This window comes from Gavialis gangeticus, unplaced genomic scaffold (genome assembly GCF_001723915.1).
Source record: "Gavialis gangeticus isolate Ggan-Ray unplaced genomic scaffold, GavGan_comp1, whole genome shotgun sequence".
Taxonomy (NCBI): domain Eukaryota; kingdom Metazoa; phylum Chordata; order Crocodylia; family Gavialidae; genus Gavialis; species Gavialis gangeticus.
The window spans coordinates 71,435,995-71,444,171 of record NW_017729004.1 but is presented as its reverse complement, the minus strand read 5'-3'; positions in this window follow the sequence as shown (position 1 = coordinate 71,444,171).

Genomic DNA, 8,177 nt, shown 5'->3' with positions numbered 1-8,177 from the left:
GGGGGGGGGCGTTAAATAGAAAGTGTGAGGCAACCTAAAGCAGAGGTTGCTACCAGTTCTTCACCCTCTCTAATTATAAAGGCACGCACACTCCAGTTGGGTTTGTATGGGGATTTTTATGGCAACTTCAAAAGAAAAACAGAATTACTGAACAACAGTTCTTACTGGCAGAGTTTCACTCCAGTGATTCAGAATCTGCCTCAATCACTTCAGTGACCTAAAGCCATTTAGGCCACTTTAATTTTACCAGCAAGCAAGCAGGAAAGGGCTTCCTAAGTAGGACTATGAACTCCTTGCTAATACCCTGACTGTATTTTAAACATTTCTGGAAATCCATTAAGTACATTTCCAGTATATCAAAAATAAAAAGATACTCTTTCAGATACTCTTATTAGTGAGTTCAGAAAGCCAAAACAGCCCAGTGGGTGGGAGAAATGTTATACTGATATGATTATGAGTCACTGAAGTTTTGGTTGAATCTGGGCCATTTATTTGAAAATCTGCTGTCCCAAAATGTTTCCTAATTTGCAAAACCCCCTTTTTTTAACTGGAGATCTTTTATATAAATTTGTTTCCATCACTTTATTCTCAGGAATTTTTCATGTTGGCCCTAGTGTAGCATGATGCCTATAACATCCAAAACAGAGGGCTCCAGGATGTCTGCCATAAGAAAATATATTGGCTTACTTTATTTTTAAACACTAATACAGTTGGCAACCATGAGGCCATGAATGACATGATTTACAAGTTTGTGGGCCAGACAAAGAAGGATCAAAAGATTATCTGTAAGCAAAGAGTCAAAGTTTTAAACTAAGGAAATAGGAACAGCAAAAGCCTCATATGTATCCAGCCCAACTCTTTCCAACAGTCAAAGGTAAAACAGCAGAGACACAGGGAAATCTTCTACCATAGCTCCCTCTAAAGGACTTAGAATGTATTCATGTGGAACAAGTAAGAAAATTAAGGCTCAGAACTTTCAAATATTTTTTTCAGCTGGAAAAGTGTGTAATTGGGTTCTCCTCTGCTTTGTGATAAATAGGAAAAAACTAAGAGGATGTGAAATTGATTTCTAGCTATTACCTCTGAATTAAATTTTTAAAAGTTTAAAGCTTATGGCAAACTTTTTTTTTTAAAGATATAGATGAGTTATCTTGAACAAAAAAAAAATCTTGGTTAAATGTAGATCATTTTGCACATCCTTTCCTTTATCCTTTCTACCTCACTGCCTAAATAATCTTCACTTCCTTCAGCATTCCCTTTTATTGTATTTCATCTCCTTAGCACCCCAGTGACTCCTCTCCCCCGAGCCTGCATTCAGAAGTGACACTTCCTCCCAGACACTTGAATGAACAGCTCTCAACAGTTACACTTAATATTTTCACTATTAGGGATAACTAGTCCCTATCCAAGAAGATAATTGGGAACTAGAGAGTCATTTTTGGTTGCAAAAAGGTCTTTCCAGGAAAGAGGTGGCTCAGGGATTGGCAAGGCAAAACAGGCTCTGTCATCTAGGTCCTAGGAAATGTGTCAGATCAGCACATTAGTTATGATTAAGTACCTTCAACTGCAGCTCGATTGCCTTTGTCAGCTCAGTTACTTCTCTTGGTCTTGTTCCTAAATAACTGGAGTCTACATCATAATGCAGGGTTGCTAGTTAACCATGTGGTCTGTTCTTACAGAAGCTATATGAACAAAACTTTAATACTACTAGTCCTGAAGAGTGATATTGCAGTATCTCCTCACCATGGTTTCCATCTATTTTTAATGGTTTCCAGTCTCTTCTTTACGATTAAGGTTGTCTATGAGTACAGGAACAGCTGGATTCAAAGAGGAGGGGTAAAAGCACATGACTAACTAGTTCTATAAGACCACCAGTGGGACATGGACCAAAGTTTGGAAACTCTAAGAAACATCAATTACACTGACTTCTCTTTTTGACAGACACATCTGGCTCCCCTCTCTGGAAAGGAAAAGAAATATGACAGAAGATATAGTTCAGTCACTCCCTCCCTTACCTCAGCAGGGGAAGAGAAGGATACTTTACTTGTACCTTCCAGCAGGAGAAGGGTAAGGAGAAAAAGCAGGAACTGGGCCAAGATGGGAGCAGGAAAGGGATATCATGGCCAAATCAAATGCTCTATGGATGCAGGATCAATGTACGATTCCAAATGTGAAGCTAATCCCACTGATTTTATAACCTGTATAATGAGGATCATGCAGGTATCACTTCAAGGACATGTACCATTTATAAGCACAGCACTGAAGCTTTTAAAAACAGCTATGCCAACCTTACAAAAATACATACTTCAAAAAATAAGTTTCCAAAGGGATTGTTATCATTTATGAGATTGAGTACAGAGCTCAACATCATAAATTCTTCACATATCCAGAGCTCTATTTTTCTATACCCAAAAGAGTATTTTCTGAATGTACTAACTGGGGAAACTGGTCTTTCCCCTAGAGCTTTGCAACCATTTATACAGTCAGTCCCATCAACTGAATAATGAAAGGTCTGTTTTTTTCAGAGAAATTGTTTAACCAGATGGACAACTCCAACCCGCAGCACCCCCTACCACTGAATTCAGAGGAGACTCAATACAAGAAGCAGAAAGTGAATGGTATTTGAATTGAAAGGTGCCAGGAGCAAAAAACTACTTAAAGTTTTCCAACCGTCCCAGCAACTTTTTCTATAGAAGTGCAAAAACTCACATTCCAAACCTAGAAATCTTAGAATATCCTCTAACGAGTGGTAAAATAGTACCCATAATATAACTGATTAGTCAAAAGCAGAGTACTTCTTCTGCCCAGAAACCACTTTTACATGTAACAATTAAAACGGACAAAACAAAGACGACACATGTGTAGACACACACACAAAATAAAGCCTTTCCTTTATTTTTCCATTTGTCCATAACCTTTGCTTGTTATTTTTCAGGTCTGGAATTATTTCTGAAATTAAATAGATTAGAGATTTTTTTTTAAAGTGGCTATTTGGAATTTAAGCTGCTATTAATGTTTTCTTTTTTTTCCTCTCTACCATGGAAATTTCCTTGTGCAGATTTACATTTCTTTAAGGGCCAAGAAGGGGAAGTTCTCAGGCTTCAGCCTGTAAGAGGTTTACAGTATGATATCTATGGGGCTAGGAATGGGAACGTCACATCTTTGAAAATGGCAGATTCCCAGGCTTCCCAAAGGGAGACATAATACATATTTCTAAATCGTGGGAAGTTAGACTATGCTAGGCTTAAAGGTTGTGATATATTTATAATTAGGGAAACTAATTTTAGTTCATTTGAGGTTTTTATTGATGCTAAATAAGGCACCTGGGTTTTAATAAACACAGAAGAAGCTTCAGTATGAAAAAATTAAAGCCCACTTTTTAAAAAAATATTTATTTTCGTAGTGTATGTGGTATATACAAAATATACAACAAGAAGAGGTGGCATTAAGTTTTAAGAATCTCTTCTTCACAAAGGCCTGCATAATTGTTATGGGGTGTAGGTTGTAACCATATTGGTCTAAGGACATAGGCAGACAAGGTTCTTTGGGTGAATCTGATATCTTTTATTAGACCAACTTAAATAGTTGAAAAAAAACTTTTTTTTGCAAGCTTTTGGGTTTAAAAACCTTAGGCTGAGGAAGTTTCTGCAGTTGGTGTTAGTTTTATACTTATAAAAAGAAATGTGGCTATCCTATTTCGATACAACTAAAACTTGTTCCAAAACCCATAATCATATAGTTTCTTTCCCCCAAACTTTTTTCTTGTATGTTTTCTAGGTGTACATCAACATACACACACACACTGCACCGCTTTGAAGACCCCAACCACCGTATGGCTAAGACAGTTTGATGGTGATAGAAATAAATCACTGATAAACATCTCAATTCTGTTCTTCCAGTCACAATAGATACTTGAGAAAAATCTTGTTCCCATTTGATTTATGCTCTGATATTACTCAACTTGAACATTTTAAATTAATGCTTCAAATGATTTTAACAGGTTGCTCTGGGATCCTTTTTATCCATTCATTAGTTGTTGACACAAAAGGGAAATGTTTTATATGCCAAATACATACAGAGCAGTAAGCATATGCAACTCACTTTATGTTTTTTGCCAACTTTACAAAGAAAAATGTGGTTTGCCTCATCTTAATGTGTTCCTAACCCAAGATCAAAGTTCTATATCTGACATTTACATTATATAGGATTTTATATTTCAAGCAATCCATGCAGCAGTGGAAGAGAAAAGGCAATATTATTGCATACACATATATTACTTTATGGGCACTATTATTTATATAAAGAGTCTACATGTTTATTTAGTCATAGTCTCTAAATGCTTACTTAGTCATCTCAGGAATGCTGTACACAATCCTTGAAGTCTACTAGCAAAGAGGAAATCTGTGTTTGCTTTCACAATAATACATCAACCTAACTTGAGGAACAAAACCAAAATTATTTTTTTTTTTTTTACCAGTCACCTGCTAGTTACTTGAAAGTACTAATCATATCAAAACCAAACCTTCTTTAACTATAGTCTTGTGTACACTTCCTTGGCTTCTAGACCCTAAATATGAACTAGTCACAGCTTAAAACATTCAAAAACTTAACAACATCAACTGCTCTCTTATCCCAAAACACTTAGATACTAGTTGATTCACTTCTGCTGACTGACCATTTAAACTCTGTTATCAAATCTTCGGGCTTTAGCAGTTTTCAGTCAAACTACCAAGGAATCTGAAACTTCCTTTAGGCTCCCTGGAATTAAAGGTTAAATATTTTCCAGGAGGTGTGAAAAATGAACCATTTCCTTCAGTGCCTATCTGTGGATAACTCACCACCTTTTATCAATAAAAGCAACAGGATAAAAGTGCACCCCACTAGCACACTGTCACCTTTTAAACTCAGTGGCATAAGACAGAGGTGAGGAGCTCTAAACGAGTGGGTATCAACATTTTTGGACTCAAGGCATCCTTCATAAGTCTTGTGAATTACAAATTAATTTATATGTTACAGTGCTTAAGAGGGCCTAGGCAGTTAGGGTAGGGAATTGTTCAGGGACAATCCTGAGTCTACAGTTTATTTACTTAGCTTATCCCCTTATCTCTTCACACTTTGTTACACCCTTCAAAGGACCTGGTACCCCTGGTTGAGAATCACTAACCTAGATATTAAAAATGAAGACACTGCCAGGTAGGAAAAAAAAAAGAATTTATTGTTAACATTACTGACCTTAATGCTTTCAGGTCATTCAGGTCATCTTTTTGGTAAAGTATTAATAGAATTGCACATTTTTCATTATACCACTTAGTCTAGGTTAGTATGAAATACTCACTAGGAAATTAAACTGAGATCTTACAAACTAGTCTGATTCCCCCCCCCCCACCCCAAATATTTTTTTCTTTTTAGTTGCAACCAAGAAGAGTTACATCAGTTAAAAATGAAAGCACACCACTCAGATGTGCTCTGCAAAGTAAAAACTCCATCACATTTGAATTCAGTTCAGAAGACTGACACAAACCCAAAATTGAATGTGATAGGATTTTCTACTGCTCCATGAAGGAGTCTCACTGAAATCACCAGAATTCTGCATAGTTGCCTGCACAATCATCTCCCAGACCAGACCTTTAGTTTAAAAAATAGTGAACCCTATTAACAGTTAGCATCTGATCATTTTAACCTTCACCGTTTTGATGTCAGCTGTTTGCATACTGAAGATCTACTTTTGCACATCTAGCCCTTTGATTAAATGCTCATGGAGGTAGAGGCATATAATTTATTATTACATGCTAAAGCACCAGTAGACCTGCATACATTATAAACAAAATAACATGAGGGGCAAAGATTTCTTAGGACGGTATCTTTTATTGGATCAATTATATAGTTGTGATACAATAACAACACACTTTAAAAAAAGGCCTCTATCGACTTTAACAGAATCTGGATTTCACCTCTGTATATTTATTATCTGCCTATTTGTTCACTAAATGGTAGGGGTAGGGGTGGTGTTTTGTTAAACCCTTTATGCTAATTTAAGTCAATGGGTGTTATAGGAGTGAAAGATCAATGCAACAGAGTGAAGAATCAATCCTAAAAAATGCCACCAAATTCCATGCCAGGATACAGTTTGAACTGAATACCCAGCAGTAGTGCAGAAAATAATTTTGCCTATATAAACTGTAGTACACAGCCTAGGCTATAAAGAGGACAAATTATGATATGCTTTTATCAGATGACTGTTACTTAATCCTCAGTGTGTTTGGTTTATAGTTAAAATTAGCTAATTGATATTATTTTATTGTTAATAGAGAAACTAAGGGAAAAAAGTGAAATGCTTGAAGTTCCAGTGAACTGTTTTAAATGCGTTTAAAAACTGAAAATATATTGCAGAAAACACAGAAAGCAACAAATTCATTTGACATTCAGAAAATTACTTACAAGAAGTGTCACGATCCTACCGCACCGACTATATATATATCATCATAACCTCAGCCATAGATAACTGGAATTTCAAGGAACAGCTGAGGAATGTTAATTATTAGTAAAGCAGATTTACCTCACAGGTTCAAAGTTAGAAAGTGGTATTAGATATACGTCCCTTGCAGAGCTGATTTCATCTCACTTACTTACACTTTGATTTTCAGAGGACTGGTATGACAAAAATGACATTTCAACAGTGGGAGATTACATTTATTTGCTGTGCAGCTACAAAAGGCCCTGGTTTTCCTAAAAAAAGGGACTTGTAATAAAAAGAGTGTAGCCAAAGGAAAGATAACTGATAAGATCTAAGCATTCTGGTGCCATATTTAATATTGCTTTAAAGTTTATTGACAGTGAGACTGGTGCCTGAGTACCAAAAAAACATCTGTTTCTGCCTTTCTATCATTCATATTGTAAAAGAACAAGCTCTATTAAAATCTTTGTAAGACTGAGACTTCCAGTCTAGTGCACACAAATTATGGCTGCTGTTACAAATACAGCAGTTTAGAATGCCTTTATTAACTCAATCTAAATAGAAACAAAGCTACTGTTTATTGGTATACGAGTTTTCAACTGGGTACAAATGATCTAATAATCTCCTGTCTTTAATGATATTTAACACTTTTTCAGATTTTAAGGTCTTTTCTTCCATTGTCAACAGAATTTCTTCTTACATTTTTATTAATTATTTATGTACTAATTATGTACAACATAAACCAACTGTGTTTAGCCCCTATCTTGAATCAGCTAGATAACAATCTAAGTTTCTCAGAATTCAGGGCTGCTACAATTTAAAGCAGGGATATCAAACTGTGGGCCGTCCAGCTCAGGCACTGCATGTGGGATGCACCCTGGACTACCCCACTGTGCCATGAGCAACACCCACGGCGCTGGCTCTGTACCCCACATGCAGCGCATGCTGCACATGCTGGCCCAGACTCATGTGGCCTGGGGGGAGGGTTGACCAAGACTGAGATCATAGGGCTGGACAGGCCGGATCCCACCCATGGGCCAGATCTTTGATACCCCTCACTTAAAGGGCTTTAGTCTATGCTCTTCTTTAAGAGTATCTTCTAATGGTTTTAAGATGATGGAAACAGGTGCAGTACAGACATTCCAGTAGCTCCTTGGACACTCCCTCCACTGACTGTAAGAACTGCTTGTCTCAGGGGTGTCCACAACACCCCCTGGTGGCCGCTCAGCCCCTACTCTGCCCTCACCGTCCAGGCTTGCTCCCCTTCACCTCGCCTGCTACAGCTTGTTGTTAGATCCATGGAAAGGGAGGCTGCCCCAGGAATCTGTGATCCCATGCTGCTTGTTACATGGCTCCAATTGCCCTTTACACCACACCCATGCCTCGCAACTGTTATCAATTAGCACCACTCCTAGGCCTGTACTGGGAACCCGTCTCCACCACTGCTAGAACTTGTAATTCCTGTGCCATCAACCTTTCCAGCCCCTCCTGGGCTCAGGCTGCTGTCTCTGCCCACTTTGCCCATTCTGGCTACTCCTGGGTTCCTAGTCCCTCCTGGGTATCAGACCCTCCTCCAGGCACTGAACCTTTTCTGGTCATAGTATCATACTATCATAGTACTTAGGGTTGCATGAGACTTAAACAGATCATCAGGTCTGACTCCCTGTCCCAGGCATGAATGGGTGCAGGGGTTATATCACCCCAGCCAAATATCTGTCCAGCC